Consider the following 18,338-nt stretch of genomic DNA (forward strand, 5'->3'; position numbering starts at 1 on the left):
GGGGAGCTTCCCCTTCATCTACTTGGGCCTTCCCATTTCCGACAGGAAGCTCACCATGGAACAATGGCTTTTCCTGGTTCGTAAGCTGGCTGGCAGGGTTGAACCGTGGTGGGGTAAGTTTATGTCTTCGGGTGGACGGCTTATCCTTTCCAACTCGTGTCTGTCCAATCTTCCCCAATTTGCTATGGGGCTGTTCTTGTTACAAGATGGGATTCATGCTAAGTTTGACTCTCACCGGGCCAGATTTTATTGGGAAGGATCTGGTCCCAAGAGGCGCTATCACCTAGTCAACTGGCCGGCAGTGTGTCGGCCTAAGGATTGTGGAGGGCTTGGGCTCCTTAACTCCAAAAAGATGAACATTGCGCTCATGCTGAAGTGGGTCTGGAAGTTGTTCCAGCCAGAGAATCCGATTTGGGCGCAGATTATTCGTGCTAAGTATCCTTCAGCTAATAACATCTTCGCAGGATCCGGCCGGGGGGTTCCCAATTCGGCGAAGTTTGCATAAGATCAAACACTTGTTCAAATTAGGGGCTAGACACTCGGTGCAGGACGGCAACCGCACTCTGTTTTGGATGGACAGATGGTGTGGGGATGTGGCTCTCAAGGACAGGTTCCCTGCTCTATTCAGTATCGCCAATGCGCAAATGATCACGGTGGGACAAGTGTGCAGAGACCGGGGTGCCCTGTCCTTCCGCAGATCGCTTGACCACCCGAATGTCGCCGACCGGCACCTCGCTGAGATCCATCATTGATCAAACTAACCTTGTTCCGGGCCAGGATAGGGTAACCTGGGCGTTGGAACCCTCGGAGTTGCTTTTCCGTCGGGTCTATGTACTTGAAGCCGGCGCGGGGTGCCTCCATTGCTCACTTTCGGGATGTTTGGTCGGCTCGGATCCCTCTTAAGCTCAAGATCTTTGCCTGGCAACTTGTGCTAGATAAGCTTCCCACGAGCCTCAACATCTTGTCCCGTCAGGGGCCCGGTAATGGCAGTTGCAAACTTTGTGGTAGACCGGAGGATGCAGCGCATATTTTCTTCACCTGTTCCCCTGCTCTCTTTGCTTGGAGCGTTTCTCGCCGGTTGTTGGGATGCAACTGGTGTCCCGCTAATTTTGCGCAACTGTTCGCTATCATCTCTAGTCTCTCGGGTAGATTTAGAAGATGTGTTTGGCTTCTTTTCATGGCCCAATCTTGGGCTTTGTGGCTTTTTAGAAACAAGATGACCATCGACTCGAAGTTTATGAAACATCCCGCTAATATTATCTTTAAAATGATGCTCTTTCTCCAGATGTGGAAGCCCCTGGCAAAGCCCCAGGACCGGCCGTGGATAGATCACGCGATCGGCGAGCTCAAGCTGCTACACGACGAGGCGGCCCCAAGAAGGGATGAGCAAGACGCATGAGCGCCGGCGTCGACCCTGCTGTTTGCCTTTGTGCTAGTTCGTTTGTTTGGCGAAGCTGTATGCCGCAGCATGTAATACCTTTAAATCTGTACGCGTTGAACCTGAGGGCTTTATTAATTTAAAGTCGGGCAGTCCATGCCTTTTATCTAAAAAAAATTATTATTCCATAATGATCCATCTCATATGTTTTCTTTTCAGGGACTGATACATCTCATCTTTGATAGAAAGATTAATTGAGTAAATCTTGATGTTAATTAGGACACAATTTCCATTTTTGGTGAGGTTTTTATTATATGTCGTTTTGATTTATATTCAAGATTATTTTCGGTTTGTGCAGGATCAGTATGAGTAGCCATAAAACTGTGTTTTAGAGAGATATTCCAATTCTGATTGTTAGAGTATGTAACCACTACGTGTACGTGTCCGGAGACCGTACACGTACAAACCATTTATTGCTATGTAGGGGGCTTTTTCCTACCTATATAACACGCAGCCGATGGCACGAAAGGGTATGCATCGTTCCACGGACATTGACATGGTATCAGAGCGGTTCTCTTCCCCGCTCTAGCTGCTGTCTCCAAAACCCTAAAAATAAAGCCGCCGCCACAGCCTGTCGCCGCCGCACTCTGCCGCCGCCGCCTCAAGCATGTTCCCAAACAAAACCCACGACCAAGCACGTATGCAACCCAAAAACTACGACCGATCTACAAGCCAAAAACCTACGATCTAAAAACCCTCAGCCGCCGCGTCTTGCACCGCCGCCGCACTCTGCCGCCGCCGCCTCAAGCACGTTCCCAACCAAAACCCACGACCAAGCACGTATGCAACCCAAAAACTACGACCGATCTACAAGCCAAAAACCTACGATCTAAAAACCCTCAGCCGCCGCGTCTTGCGCCGCCGCCGAGTCAAAAACCCACGCCGCCACAGCTGCCGCATCCTCGTCCGACGATCGCCATGTCTTCATCAATATTCGCCAATTCCGCTACCGTCCTCGCTGCAGCCCTCGGATCTTCTCCGTCGCAGTTACTCACGCGGGACAACGAGCTCATCTGGAAGGCGCTAGTCATCCCAGCCCTCTGAGGTGCCCGTGTCCTTGCCCTTGTTGAGGGCTTGGAGGAGGTGCTAGAGAAACTCCTAGAGACCGAGGACATCAACAAGAATAAGGTCACGATCGAGAACCCGAAGTACGCCTCCTGGATCTCTCGTGACTAGCAGGTGCTTCGATGGATCCTGAACGTTCTCTCCACCGATGTGCTCGTGCACGTCGTCGGTCTCGAGACATCTACAGAAGCCTGGGACGCCATCAACGAGCACATCTCCTCCACGTCAAAATCCCGTGTTCAACAACTCCGATCTGCCCTCAACGACACCTGTAAGAATGATCTCTCTGCTGACAAGTATTTTGCAAAGATGAAGTGTCTTGCTTCTAAACTTGCTGCTGTGGGCAAGCCTCTTGATGATAGTGAACTAGTTTGGTATGCCCTTCATGGGTTTGGGAGACACTATAATAACTTACGTACTGCTGTCAATGCCAATCCTGATACTACTTTTTCTGATTTACTTAGCCAAGTTCAAGCTTTTGATCGCATGCATAAAACCGAGAACATCAGTTTCTCCTCCTTGGCCAATGTTGCCCGGCGTGGTAACCCTCCTCGACCGCGCACTCCTGACCGTCCGCGCGAGGATGATCGCCCCCGGTAGCCACCATATGATGATCGTGCACGCTATGAAGATCGTGGCAGTGGTGATGACCGCGGTCGCCAGACTACCACGACCGCCGTGATGACCGCAGTCACCGCGATGACTGGGGCCGCCGTGATGGAGGTGGTCACCAAGGTCGTCGTTATGATGATGAACGTCCTTGTCGCCGTGACGATTGCGATAGGCGTGATAATGGTGGGCGCCATCGTGATCGTCAGCCCACCCCATATGTCGACACTAAATCTTCTTTATTCATGGGCATCCTTCCCGTGATTGTTGGTGGCGTTATGGAAATGACCGTGGCAAAGATGGATACCGTGGAAATAAGGGTGCAAATTTTTGCTAGAGTTGACACAAATTGGTATTATGACACTGGCGCCACCGACCACATTACCAGTGAGCTGGATAAGCTCTCCACTCATGACAAGTACAATGGCGAAGATCGTGTTCGCACAGGTGAAGACATAGGTATGCATATTAGTCATATTAGTCATTCAATTTTGCGCATCCCTCGTAATTCTTTTAGTCTTCATGATATATTACACAGGTTTGCTCGTTTCGATTGGAACAAAAAGTCCGTATTGGTATTTCTTGGTATTGGTAGCTGCATGTTCCTAGTGCATCTAAAAATCTTTTATCAGTTCATCGATTTACTCTTGATAATCATGTCTTTATTGAGTTTCGCACTTTCTTGTTTTTGATCAAGGACCAAGCAACACGACGAATTCTGTTTAAGGGCCCTTTCTATGGAGGTCTCTATCCCTTGCTTCCCATCACCACTGAGTTCTCCAAGCATGCTTTCATCACTATAAAGTCGTCATCCTCTACATGGCATCGTCGCTTAGGACATCCCTCTTCGTTTATCGTTCAACAAGTTCTTAGAAGAAAGAAAATAGCTTACACCCTAGAAATTACTCCATATGTTTGTGATTCTTGTCTGTTAGGCAAGAGCCACCAGTTGCCACATCCCAGCTCCACCAGTTCCTCTAGAACAAGTTTTTTCTGATGTATGGGGCCTGCTCCTCTTTCTATTGGGAAACATGCATACTATGTAAGTTTTATTGATGATTATAGCAAGTTCACATGAATTTATTTTCTTAAGAAGTGTTGTGATGTTTTATCAAGCTTTCTTAATTATCAGCAATATGTTGAATGCAAGTTTGGTAGGAAAATTGTTACTATGCAAAAACTAAATTCTTTCTTTCAAAAAGTTGGTATTACACATCGTGTGTCATGTCCCCATGCCCACCAAAAAATGGTTCCGCTGAACGCAAATATCGTCATATTGTTAAAATTGGTCTTGCATTGTTTGCAAATGCATCTATGCCTCTCAAGTATTGGGATGAAGCATTCCTTACTGCCACATTTCTCATTAACTTACTCCACAACAAAGTTCTTGATCTTCAGTCTCCCACTGAACATCTCCTTCACATTACACCCAACTATGATGCACTTAGAACTTTTGGTTGTGCTTGCTGGCCCAACCTTCATCCTTACAACACCAGAAAACTTGCTTTTCGATCTCACAAGTGTGTGTTTCTTGGTTATAGCCCACTCCATAAAGGTGCTAAATATCTACATATTTCCATGTGACATGTTTACATATCTCGTGATGTTGTGTTTGATGAAAATGTCTTCCCCTTCGAGGCTCTCCATCCCAATGCTAAGCCCTCCTTAAAAAAGAAATTCTTCTTTTACCATCATCAACTATTCCTGAGGGTGCACATAAAATTAATGATCATATGACTAATATTGTGCCTATTTCTGTTACTCCTAATTATGCTCCTCAGTATCACACAGCTATAGGTGAAAATTTTGTTCAAAACGATGCTCCTACGGCTCCACAATCATCTGTTGAAATCAGTGTGCAAAGTGACAAAAACTGCCTAGAAATCGAGGTTGATTCAGGGGAACATTCCCCTACCAGCGTGCATCCCCGGGCGGATTCTCCCGCCTCTGGGGAGCCACGCCAGTCGACGTCGCCTCCGCGCGGTACGCCTCGAACCCGTGTTTCCCACGGTCCTCGCCATGCCCTGCTCCAACCCGGCATCGCCACACGTTGATGGGTCCCCTGCTGGCTCCTCCGACAGTAGCACAGGCAGCCCTAGCACCTCCAGATCCTATGCGCCCGCGTCGCCTGTGGCCGATGTTGCAGCATCCCCGGCTGGTTCCTCGAGATTGTCTGCGGCTTCGACAGTGTAGCTGATATTGCTGCTACACCGCCACCCACCCCTCCAGGACCTCTTACATGTTTGCAAAAAGGTATCACTCAACCCAAACATTACACTGATGGCACCGTGAGATACGGGATGCTTTCTTCTATAGGAGAGCCTCGCAGTTTGCCCGCTGCACTCAATGACCCACACTGGCGATCTGCTATGCAAGATGAGTATGATGCTTTGATGATGAACATGATGGGTTCGTTGCATAGAAAACAAAAAAATTCTACCGTGAATAAGAACAAAACCAAGATCCAATCTAGGAAAAGCCAAGATCTAATCTATGAAGATCGGAGCAACGAGAGAGATGAGAGACTAACCCTCGAAGATCCAAAGCCTTAACGAGATCAGATCTCGTGGTTGATGTAGTCGATCGTTCCGGTGCTGCAATTCGGCAGCACTTCCGTACTCGGTCGTGTGTACGGTGTTGATGAAGTCCTTCCTCTCCCCGTTTCAGCGGGCAGCAGAGGTGTGGTAGATCTCCTCGGAATCCCAGCACCACGACGGCGTGGTGGTGGTGGTGGAGGAGAAGATTCTGCAGGGCTTCGCAAAGCCGGTACAGATTGCGGTGGAGGAGGGAGAGGGGCGGCTAGGGTTGGAGGGTGAGGGAGGGCTGCTCCCCCTGCCCCCTCCCCTCTTTATATAGGGGGGAGGCCGGCCAGGGTTTCCTTGGCCCCTCCTACAAGCCCTATGGACGGCGGCCAAAAGAGGGGGAGGGGAGAGAAAACTCTCCCCCTAGGGTTTTGGGAAACCCTAAAGGGGTGGCTGGCTTGGGCCTTGAGGGGCTGGTGCGCTTGGCCCATTAGGGCTGGGCTGCACCCCCTCGGCTCATGTGGCCCCTCCCAGGGTCGTGGGCCTACTGGTGGACCCTCCGGAACCTTCTAGAACCTTCTCGGTCTTCCACCGAAAAAATCCCGAACTTTTCCGAACCCCAGAAATTAACTTCCCTTATATGAATCTTATTCTCCAGACCATTCCGGACCTCCTCATGATGTCCTGGATCCTATCCGAAACTTCTAAAAACATTCGTTCTCCATCTCATATTCCAAATCTACTTATACGACATCGAACCTTAAGCGCGTCACGCTACGGTTCGTGAACTATGCAGACATGATTGAGACTCCTCTCCGATCAATAACCAATAGCGGGACCTGGAGATCCATAATGGCTCCCACATATTCAGCGATAACTTAGTGATCGATTGAACCATTTACATACGATACCGATTCCCTTTGTCGCGCGATACTTTACTTGTCCGAGGTTTGATCATCGGTATCTCCATACCTAGTTCAACCTCGTTACCGACAAGTACTCTTTACTCGTACCGTGGTATGTCTTCTCTTGTGACCTTGTCACATGCTTGCAAGCTAATTAGACGATATTCCACCGAGAGGGTCCAGAGTATATCTATCCGTCATAGGATGGAAAAATCCCACTCTTGATCTATATGCCTCAACTCATACTTTCTGAATACTCAATCCCATCTTTATAACCACCCATTTACACATTGACGTTTAATTAAATCAAAGTACCCATCCTGTGTAAGTGATTTACATGATCTCATGGTCGAAGGACTAGGTTACTATGTATCGAAAGCTTATAACAAGAGGAACTTGATGATTTGATCTTATGCTACGCTTATTATGGGTGTGTGTCCATTATATTATTCACCCAATGACATAACCTTGTTATTAACAACATCCAATGTTCATGATCAGGAAACCGTGATCATCTATTAATGAACAAGCTAGTTTAACAAGAGGCTTACTAGGGACTCTTTTCTGTTTACATAACACACAAGTATTAATGTTTTCGGTTAATATAATTATAGCATGGGATGCAAACATTTATCATAAATACAAAGATATAATAATTACCACTTTATTATTGCCTCTTGGACATATCTCCAATAGTCTCCCACTTGCACTAGAGTCAATAATCTAGATTACATGGTAAGGTACGTAACACCCATGGCGTTCTGGTGTAGGTCATGCTTTGCTCTAGCGAGAGCTTTAGTCAACGGATCCGCCACATTTAGATCTGTGTGTACTTTCCAAATCTTTATGTCACCATCTTCGACATACTCGCGAATCACATGAAAATGTAGCTTCATATGCTTCAGCTTCTTGTGTGACCGCGGCTCTTGTGCATTGGCTATGGCACCCATGTTATCACAATAGATGATCAATGGGTCCAATGCACTAGGAACCACACCAAGCTCAGCAATGAACCTCTTCTTTCATATCGCTTCCGATGAAGCCTCCGAAGCCGCTATGTATTCAGATTCAGTTGAAGATTTCGCCACCACGCTCTGCTTGGCACTCATCCAACTTATTGCAGCACCATTCAAAATAAACAAGTACCCAGACTGAGACTTAGAGTCATCTGGATCAGTGTTCCAACTAGCATCGGTGTAACTGGTTACAGCGAGCTCTTGGTCACCTCCATAACAAAAAAAACATATCCTTAGTCCTTTTCAAGTACTTCAGGATATTCTTGACCGCTGTCCAGTGTTCTATTTCAGGATCACTTTGATATCTGCTGGTCAAATTAACAGCATGTGCGATATCCGGTCTAGTACACAACATGTCATACATGATAGAGCCTACTGCCGAGGCATAGGGGATCTTGTTCATCCTTTCTCTTTCTTCTGCTGTAGTCGGATCTTGAGTTTTACTCAAGACCTTACCTGGTAATATGGGCAAGAGCCCTTTCTTTTGTCATGCTTCAGCTTTAGAAAAACTTAGTTGCCAAACTAGGCTGTAATGTGATTGTTTGGATTAGTTATTCCTTGGTTTGTTTTCTGGACCTTTGCTGCACTGCATATTATGTGGCATTAGTATCTAAAGGTATGATTGTTGCACCCCCATGGGGCTCTCACAGCGTTTTGAGCTTCTCAGCCGTCCGATCTTCCTGACAGGCTAATCTGGGGCGTTGATTTTTGGCTCAATTCTGCTAGCAAACCTCATGCAACAGCCAACTGTTACCCGCCTCCGGCTGCCATGTGGGCCCCACCTTTGCCGGCCCCGCAGGTCAGCGACCGTGGCTGGGATCTCCGTCGGTGCGCATTAGCGTCGGGCAGGGAATCTCCACCCCGCAGGGGTATTTTTGGTATTTCACCGCGGCTCGTATAAAAGTGAGCCCCCAGGGTGAAGAAAACCCTAGCCGCCGCCCCCGCCCCTGCCCCCGCATTGCGCCCCCGCCTCGCGCCCCCGCCCTGCTCCGCCCCCTCCTCGCGCCCCCGCCCCTTCCCGTTCTCGTCGCCGGCCGTCGCCGCGGCGGCGAGCGTGCGCCTGGGCGACGACGGCGACCGCAGCGGCGAAGGCACTCCCGGCGACGGCAACGGCGAGCGCGCGCCCGGCGACGGGGGCGGCCGGCGAGGAGGCTGAGTTCATCGCGTCCCCATCGCCGGAGGAAGTGCAGGTCATCGCCGACCTCTCCTTCCGCGCGGTAGGAGGCCGAGGAAGGCGACGACTTCGAGCGAGCCGAGCAGCCCGACTACGGCGGCCGTGGCCGGCGAGGCGGCCGGCGAGGGCGCGCGACCTCCTCCATCCCCGCTCGACGACCTCGTCCTGACCACGACGGAGCACAGGTCGCCGGGGTGGGTGTTGCAGCGGCTCGTCTTCATTTCCCCGCTGATAGCCCCGTCCCTCTGCCTCCCATTTGGTTAGATTAACTGGAAGCACAGCCCTTGATCTCAGGTCTCTGTCTCTGTCTCTCTCTCTCTCAGTTTACTTTGATTAGCATATTATTACCTACAGAATGTTTCAGAGATTTCAGCCGTGTTTGCCTAAACAGAAGCACTTGACTATAGATTTAGATGGTGGGATTATTAAACTTTATAGATCTATTAGGTTATAATTAGGTCTGGTTATACTAATTTAGCAAAGTGTTTGGCTTATAGATATATGGATTTGGATGATAGTGGATCTATGCTTGATAGTCCCTGTAATATAACAACATGGTAGCAAACCCCTTACTCGATTGCTTCTCATGTGTCCCTCATGGCTCCCTTTTATTGTTTTCACGTGCAATGCGTGCTCCAGACTTGAGAATGTGAGTAAATGATATGTTTGGGCAATGGTAATATCTATTCAATTTTTTTGCTACATGCGATGAGTTATTTGATTTAAGTACAAATATATATCTTTCTTAGCTAAATATGTTCTTAGTTGTAGAGATTCTGCTATTACTTTATTCAGCTTCAGTTAGACGTGTTTCTCAGATTTCTTTTTATGTTGCTTCTTTGTGCAGGTTGAGTTAAGCAAGGAAAGAGAATGGTGGATTTCTCAAGTTTTACTATGTATGCTCGCATAATTTTATTCTATGTTTATGAATCGTCATCTGCTCAACATATATGAATCCCTAGGAGATCCCGCGCTTCAGTACTCAACTTCGTTTGGTTCCTTCCAGCTTATATTCCTGAAAGATTCTAGCTACATTCTTTTGCAGAAAGCAAACGATCATCTCGCCGATATTTTTCTAATATTATTTCAAAGAGAGATGCTCAGTTTTGTTATCAGTATTGGGTATATGGAAGAGGGTGTCCACGAGTATGATCAAGAATTCAAGATATTCTTTATATCAACGATAATGGCCCCTATATATTTCATAATTTCAGTATGTCTCCTCCGTATGTATTTCTATCACCTGAGCAATTCAGTGGGTATGAATGTCTCTTCTCAGTTTATTTTTTTGATTTTTACTTGCACATCAGATAGTGACAGCCATCTTTTAATGTCTGCATATACACGTCATTCTGTCTTGGTGTGTTTATTTGGTTTGGTTAAGGCCATATGAATTTTTTTCTTGCAAATCCAGTTGTCCGTTATTTCTATCTTCAGATAATGCAAGACGACCGGGTGATAGATGCCATTAATTTAAGCTCATGACTGAAACCTTCTCTAGGACAATCCATCTTCTCCTTGTTCCATTTTTCAGTTGAATACATGGTTGCTTAATCATATTTTAGAGTCTTGGTGTGGAGCTTGCAGCTGATGTGTTCGACATGTATAATAGATATTCTGCCTACCGTATTTTATTTTATGTTGCAGGCTGCAAATTAGCCTACACCTGGCACATCAAGAACATTTTGATATATGCGAGCGGACAAATGTTTCAATGATTTTCCCCATTTTTTCAGATTATCCGGTGTGCTAGAAGGTTGATCTTTAGACCGGATGCCATGGCCACTCTACTTGTCTTTTTGTGTCATGCTCTTTGGAAGGTTGATCTTTTTTGTCATGGCCTTTTGGTGATCAGTAGCAGGGCGACGAGGCCTCTAATGTGTCATGCTCAACCCCAACTTGTCTCAAAAATGACACCGGCCAGCAGCCCAACTTTTTGCGCGTTGAGCCCTAGGTGAGTGTACTGTAAACATGAACAAGCAGTGATGTTATTTAGATGAGCTCCAGTTTATTGATATTTGGGTTCTTGTTAAACTAGCTAGAATATCCGTGTTGATTTTGCCAAACAAGTGTAGTACAATAAATTGAAATAGCTAGAAGCAAGCGGTGATGTAATTTAGATGAGCTTAAGTTTATTGATTTTAGATCCTTGTTAGACTAGCTAGAATATTTTCCCTGGTTGGAAAACTTAGATGTCCTTGGTTAGCTGGCTTTGGTTATGCTCCCTAAACATTTTTTCCTGATGCAGGTCGTTGGGCTCCGGTATGGATGCACGCTCACCCTGTTCAGCACCTCTGGTATTCTTGTCTCTTTTGTTGATCATCAACACAGCGTCGGTGCGCTCTGCCCTCGCGCCGGATACCCGGAGCTCCCCGAAATGCCCCGCCACTGGCCACTGGCCCTATTATTTTTTAATTACATGTGTCCCAGGTTGTGCTTGTGATCCAATGTGCCCCTCTGCATCCCATGTGCTGCCCCCGCTGTACTTGCTAACTATTGCAGCTGAGTGCACCCTCTCCAGCTTGATTTGTTGAGTCAATTAATATGAGTCCGAGGGAGTACTAAAAATTGTAATGAAATATTCTACTTTTTTGTACACTTTCTACCACATGCTTAATTAGATCTGAAATTGACTTCATATATTTTTAGTTAGCGATATTTGTATTGCTTTATCAGCCCACATAGATGAAGGGAAATTTTGACTTTCCTTTTAAAGATTCAGACATAGTTAAAATATCTCATGTATTATGCCTAATTGTATGCAAGGCCATGATATAACGGAGGTGTCACAAAGTTCAGGTGAGATCCAAATACTTCAGTACTTTGATTGTTAGTGATTTTACTATATTCCTTACTGGGAAGAAACAGAGGGAAAGCTTGAAGGCATTTTATTAAGGAAAATTTGCATGCTCTAATGCACGATCAGGGTTACTAATTAATTGTGTTTGCTTCATCTTCTCCTATGTGAGAATTCCTCTCTGTTTCTAATTTGTCTTCTTTCATCCTTTTTCTGGATTTTTTCACCTTTTCTTGCTCAAACAGAACCAATAGTTGACTTCTCTGTTTAACATTAATATTGTTTACATTTATATTATTTCACTTTGATAGCTATTAGCGTCGTGGGTTCCACCTGGTGGACCTCAGTATTTTATTTCAGTTTGCCTTGCTGCAGATCCCCTGCTTATTGCTTTTTAGTTTGTATGTTTCATTACAATAGGATTTTTAAAGGAAGTTGGTTTGTTTGATGGGAAAAAAGATGTGTTCTGCCAATGGAGATGGTTCAAGATACATCCTTCATAGTTATGTTTCAAGAATTATTTTAGGTCACCTCTAAAAAAATAAAGAGAACGCAGACCATGGTAACATTCAGGTCGACCATTCAAAATAACCACCTGATTTGAGCTTTTTCAGCAATATAGTTCATATCATGTTAATTTCCCAGCAATGCATAGTCCTCGCCATGTTTTTTCTTCCAACAGCCCCAAGCACTTTCCTATTTCAAACAAAATGCCAAATCTTTTGATCTGTTGTTTTTTCCACATTTGTTTTTGCAATTGAATCATCTTAAGTTTGATGGCTTTATTTGATAAATTTATTCCTCATTTGACAGATTTTAAGCATCTACATATCCATGAACATGCCCTCCTAATTTTCACTGACGATGTCATATCTATGATCTGCTATTGCAAGAAGGTAAGATATGATATATGATTATATGTACATGTTCCGCTACTCAATTTTATTTTGGCATCTATACATGATAAGGCCTATGCCCCTTTTATAAGAATAAACTTAAAATATGTTCTCATCCATAACTAATCAGGTGCTATATTGTTCTTCAAGTCTGATTGTACATTTTCCTTGCTGCATGTATTGTGCCTGCTGCAAACTATGTATTTTCGATGCTTATTTCTGATGGTTGGTGCCACTGATTGCATTGCATTCCTTATTTTAGTCCTCTTTATATGACTATTATGGACAAGCCCGTGAATTTTGGATGCTCCTGCATCACTATCCTGATGTATTTGTTTGTTCACATAACCAAAATTGTTTTTCTTACATTTATTAGCACTACCATGTTAGTGGTGTCTTATAAAGAACCTTCTTTCCGTGATTATTAGCAAAGTTCAGTTTTCTTTGCAAATAACTTATGCGTTATAATAGGATCATTGAATTTAGTGAGAATTACTGATTTCTAAATTGCTGGGAATAAGTTGGAAGAGAAGCATGATTTAATACTCTCATTTATTTATTGATGTGGGAATGATTAAGGGCTTGGTCATTGAGGATGGTTGCGAGCAATTAATTATCCTGTGTTAGCTTGAAAAGTCATATGCAAGCATAGTCATTGGTAGCCTTGAATTACTGCAAGTTTATTTCCGACAAGTGTGCATTTTAATTCCTAGAAATAATTAGCTTATTATCAAGTGTATTACAAAATTGTTATCAGTGCGAAAGACCAGGGTTGCGAGCCAAAGAACGCATAGATCAAAGCGTTTATAATCTTGGCTAGATTTGCCACAAGATCAAAGAGTTTATAGTCCTTGCCACATGCTCGCTTTAGTGCTCGTTATGAAAGGCACTCCTTTCGTTATGCCTTAGTATTCATCATCTTGGTGAATGGTATGTTCTTTCTCTTATGATAGCATATTTAGTTTCTAGAACTTGACGTGGCTTAATTTATCTTAAAATGATTATGCGAACTTGCTCAATTGTTCACTAGATCTGTTTCATTTTGATATGTGCAAACAAATTAGGTTTTTTTTCTATGTTGCAAGTGGTCATGTATTCTTACACTTGAAGCACAGCCGTTTATGTTCATCAGATAACATGCCAAATTAACCAACTCCTTTTGATCCATACTAAGTGTCGTGGTTTTATTCAAATTTGAACTAAAACCATGACAATTATTATGGATTGGGGAGAGTACTATATTTTAAAAATGATATTGTGGTACTTCCTTTCTAAAGTCTGTAACCAGGGGATCTAGGCGGCAAGGGGAGGGACACTAGCGGGCTATGTTTATTTTGATGGTCATTGTCACAGAACTGTCCTTTGTTTGCCCTAACGTATGTTGTATGTATCGGCCATGTAGTGCATCAGTGTCATGTATTGTGTTTTCATACCAACTTTCTGATTATGCCATGGGTAATTTTACTTTCATGGAATAGTACCATACACCATAAGAAGCACTATGATATAGACCTCAGGTTTTATTTGTGCTGAGCTGTTTATTACATGTTTGCAGACTCACAAGCAACGATGAGATCTTCCACGTGAGGCGAAGTTTAGTACTATGAAGCTTGCGTTAATTGAGTGTATGTTTTTTTACGTAAATTCATTTATGAACTAGGATTATTTATCTCTGTCTAGCAGTAGTATCATGTCAGTATTTGGTGCCTTATAAAGAACCTGCTTTCTGTAATTACTGGCAAAGTTTCGTAATGATCTTGGTTGTTCTTTGTCAATAATTTCTGCCTTATAAACATCTTTGTTTGAGCAGGTTCTATTCTTTTATCTATGCCTAAATGGTGACAATCATGCTGGGGAGGGTTAACCTATGTCATATCTTTGCCATGAATTCCTGAACCAATTAGGATATAAAACTGATGCTCCAACCATGATTTTACTTTCTAATGTTTTCTTTGCATTTGTGTTGACACAGCCTTAGATCATAGAGTTATTTGGCTTAGGAGTCATAGAGTAATGCAGCATGTGTGCTCGCATGATTTTCATACCTAACGAGACATCTCGTGCTGTTGCCTTACAGATGGAACCTCAGTATAACCTTGACTTGAATTTGCACAACTGCTATTGCATTGTTGATACATCCCGGATATCTTCCTTCCCACTCAAGTTACTCCGTTGACCAGCAGCGTAGCCTACTATTATGCTTGCTTTGGTTTTGTACAGAAAGTTCATGGGTTGCAATTTTTTAGATGAATATTGAAATTCTTGGAGAACTATACTGGTATTGTTTGTATCTCTGAATTTTGGGAGCTGTTAGTTTTGTCTTTTATCAAGCAGAAACTATGAAAAACTCCAGATTGCCTTGAATCATGTGTTTGCAAGATGGCATCTACTTTTTTTTTTTGCGTTTTTGTTTAACTTCATGCATCATCTCACTTTGTCCAAACCAGTACTACACCAATCATGCCCTGTAGTTGTCACTTATAAAAGATGAAAGAGCTCAGTTCAGTAGCATATTTTTACAACTGATTCACAAAAGATGAAAAAGTATTATCACTTTTCCATCTATACACGAGTCCCACGGGATCGTGCGCCAAGGCGCACTTTAAAATCTAGTATGTAAATATGTTGCACATGAAGATCTAATATTGAATTGACCAGATAACTGGCCACCGTATATGTCAAGTATATGCTTGCAGCTACGTGCATACACGTCCCAATCAACCTATCTATCACATCAGCAGCAGATCCTCAACGAGATGGTTAATTCCAAGCTCCCGGCCAGGCTTGTCACCGTCACCGAAAAGCCATCCCTGTCTGTCTGTCCTCCGCCGCGCCGGTCGCTCTCTCCCGTGCAGCGCCCCCGGCGAGACGAGACGAAGATCACGTTTCCATCGTCGGTCGATGGCAAGCGCTAGGCAGTAGCACATCGATGGAGTGAACTCTGGCCTCTCCGTCCCGATCCACCAAACATACGTACACGGCCTGGTCGGCCAGCACACTCCGTCGAGTGTGTGACGCACGTTCCCCGGCGATTGCCGGCCACGCGCCTCCTCCCGGCCGCCACGCCGCGCCGTGCCTCCTCAGAAGCCGGAAGGGCCGCGCGCGGCCGTGCGCGCTCGCCTGCAGGCTATAGATAGCTAGGACGCAGGCACGTGAGGAGGCGCCATTGTCTGTCTAATGGCCGGTCGGTTTACACTCCTGGCGCCGGCCTGCCCATGCGCCGACTACGTCCGATCCACTGCGTTGCGACTTGAAAGCGCCAAGAGGCAAGAGCCATTGCCCAATTAGGACGCGACGTCGTGCCAGTTCTTGGATCTTTCGCAGATAGTCTATAGATATTTCCATTTCCAGCTGCCCTGCTACATAAAAGTAGGGCGCTGCAGGTGTGAGTAGCGGCAGAAGCCCAGCCACCAGTTGAAACCCTTCAAACTATATATTACAAGATTGGGATTGACAACTGATAAGCAATGCGCACTGGCCATGCAGGGCAGATGCACCATCTATATATCGATCAACTTGTCTTGCAGTCTTGCTGGATCTCGAATCTCGATCGACTTTCTGGTTTCGAATCTGACACTTACTCGACCCGTGATCTCAAGTGCCCAATGGATGGCCTCGATCTGACCATCGCTCAGTACCGCGCTAACGATCTATGTTAGATTCACGCATGACACTATGAGTATATATAAGGCATTAGTTTGATCTTTCAGAGGCAGCTGATGCATAGTCAACAACAGCTGCCAATACCGTATGTGGCCACATGTACATGTACACATAAACTGCCAATGCACGTGGACGCATCGAGACGACAGGCTTCCTAGCTAATCGATCTCCCTCAGAGCTGTAATGTTGTAATTTTGCCTCACAGAACCCACTCCATAAAACCGGAAGGGCGAGCTCATCTGGTTTCAACGTTTCAGATGGCCTCATTGTTTTACATGGGGCCGGGCAACCGATGTATTGTATCAAGCTAATGCGTTACCGTTAACTTTAATTAGATGCGTTGCATTTTCTATGCAAGTGTCACTCATTAGGATCACGATCTTGCTAACTTCCATTTCGTTTTTGCCATTTTAGATTTCCACACACTTGCTTCAGTAAGTGCATGTCTCTGTCCATTGATTTTCTAGCTACATCTTACCACAAAGTATTCAAGGCCTAGTGTGATACACAAGTACTTTTGTGGACAAATCTAAGTTCAAATATATTGTATATCAGTTGCACCACTCGACTTGTCCAAATCTCTGCCAACGTAGTAGGCACCTGATAGAGACTTGACCGTCCATATCGTATCCCTGATAACATATATTTATATGTATTATAACTTCCTTGACCCTTATCTAACATAGCATCTCCTCCTTGACCCCCGTTGCTCCAACTCATCCCTATTACATGCCCCAACCTCCTTCGCCCAACCCGCAAAGGCGGACTAAGACAAAAAAAAATTGGGGGCAATTGAGATGAGTGAGGACACTTCTAGTAAAAAAAATTAATATATTTGAAACTCTTCCTTCAAGTATGAACGAATCACGCTGAAATTTAAAGCTTGACCGAGAGTTAGCTCCCACTCAGTTGTATTTAGGTCTGCCCATGCCTACCCGAGTCACCCCGCAACAAACTGAAGTACCTCCTCCAGTGTTGAACTATCATACGGAGGTTCGACACTGGCAAGTGGCAACCCACCAAACAATAATTTCCATATGACCCTAACTTCAACTTCATCTGAGAAATCGTCATACTGGCCATGGAGAACAAAGAGTTATTGCGGGGACAGGAGATTTTGCCGAAGCACGGATCACATTATGCATTCCTAGGCTTCCCGGCCAACTAATCTTAGCAAACTCTAACACTCACTTTTATATCCCAAAATATTTCTGGGTTGCATACTCATTCGCCCTTGAATTTTCACAAATCATGGTCAGATTTCTAAGTCTTCATATCAACATCCAAACATCCTCGTGTCCAAAGTTGTACATATATATAGTATGTAGATTGGTAGAGGTGCCTAAAATTTTCCAAAAAAAAAATCAAAAGAATTGTGAATGTAATTCATGCTGAGACAGAATTAACCAGTAAATTTTAAAAGGAAAAAAGCATCACTATCTGTAGTCTGAACAAAAAAGACCGGTAAATCTTTTAAAATGCAATATTATCTACTCAAAATTCTTTTTTTAGGAAACGATAAAATATGTATTGCTTTTGAAATTGTACAAGTTCGCATTTCATAGCATCAATTACTTTCACAACGGATTTCATACTTTTGAAAAATTGGGTTTGGCTCAACCGGTATGGTGGGGTGAGCCCACACACACATGTTCATGTGTGAACATCTCATGCATGACCTGCAAGCAAAACATTGCACTAACATTACTATAATTATAAACACATATAGAGTGAAACTTTAGACTAGGTATTATTTTTCGAAGAAGAGGATAAATTAAACCCCAGACCTCTGGATCGGTTTATACGGCTCCTATATTATTCGATCGCTATTCAACAATGCCTAGCAAAGAGCAAAGCCTTCAAGAATGGTTCGACGCATGTGTACTGATGATGACTAGTCTAACCGTGGTGTCTAGGGTTTCCTTCACCGTGTGTTAGCTTAAGCGGATGGACACATGGTGTTATAATTGAGATGCACAATAAACGAAGAACGAAAAGTAAAACACTGCAGGGGACACGAGATTTTAACGTGGAAAACCCTTGCAACACACAAGGGAAAAACCACGGGCGCCAGCCAGCAAAACTTCACTATTTCGGTGGTGTTTACAAACGCCGTGGGTGTACAATGATGCGATGATAACCCTAGCGGCGGCTTACGGGGAATATAAATAGGCGGTGGCAACGATCCGTACCGCGGGGGCCTGCCGCCCCCGCACCCCCCGCGAGCGTCCCCGTAGGGCACGACATATGGGC

General features: G+C 44.6%; 1 long non-coding RNA gene across 1 annotated transcript; it reads left to right on the plus strand.

The window, feature by feature from the left end:
* Nucleotides 1–10,570: 10,570 nt before the first annotated feature.
* LOC124682395 lies at nucleotides 10,571–14,091 on the plus strand. Its single transcript, XR_006996269.1, has 3 exons — nucleotides 10,571–10,683; nucleotides 12,340–12,422; nucleotides 13,978–14,091. It is a non-coding gene; the product is annotated as an uncharacterized LOC124682395 (long non-coding RNA).
* Nucleotides 14,092–18,338: the final 4,247 nt, after the last annotated feature.

This window comes from Lolium rigidum, chromosome 1, assembly GCF_022539505.1.
Source record: "Lolium rigidum isolate FL_2022 chromosome 1, APGP_CSIRO_Lrig_0.1, whole genome shotgun sequence".
Lineage (NCBI taxonomy): Eukaryota > Viridiplantae > Streptophyta > Magnoliopsida > Poales > Poaceae > Lolium > Lolium rigidum.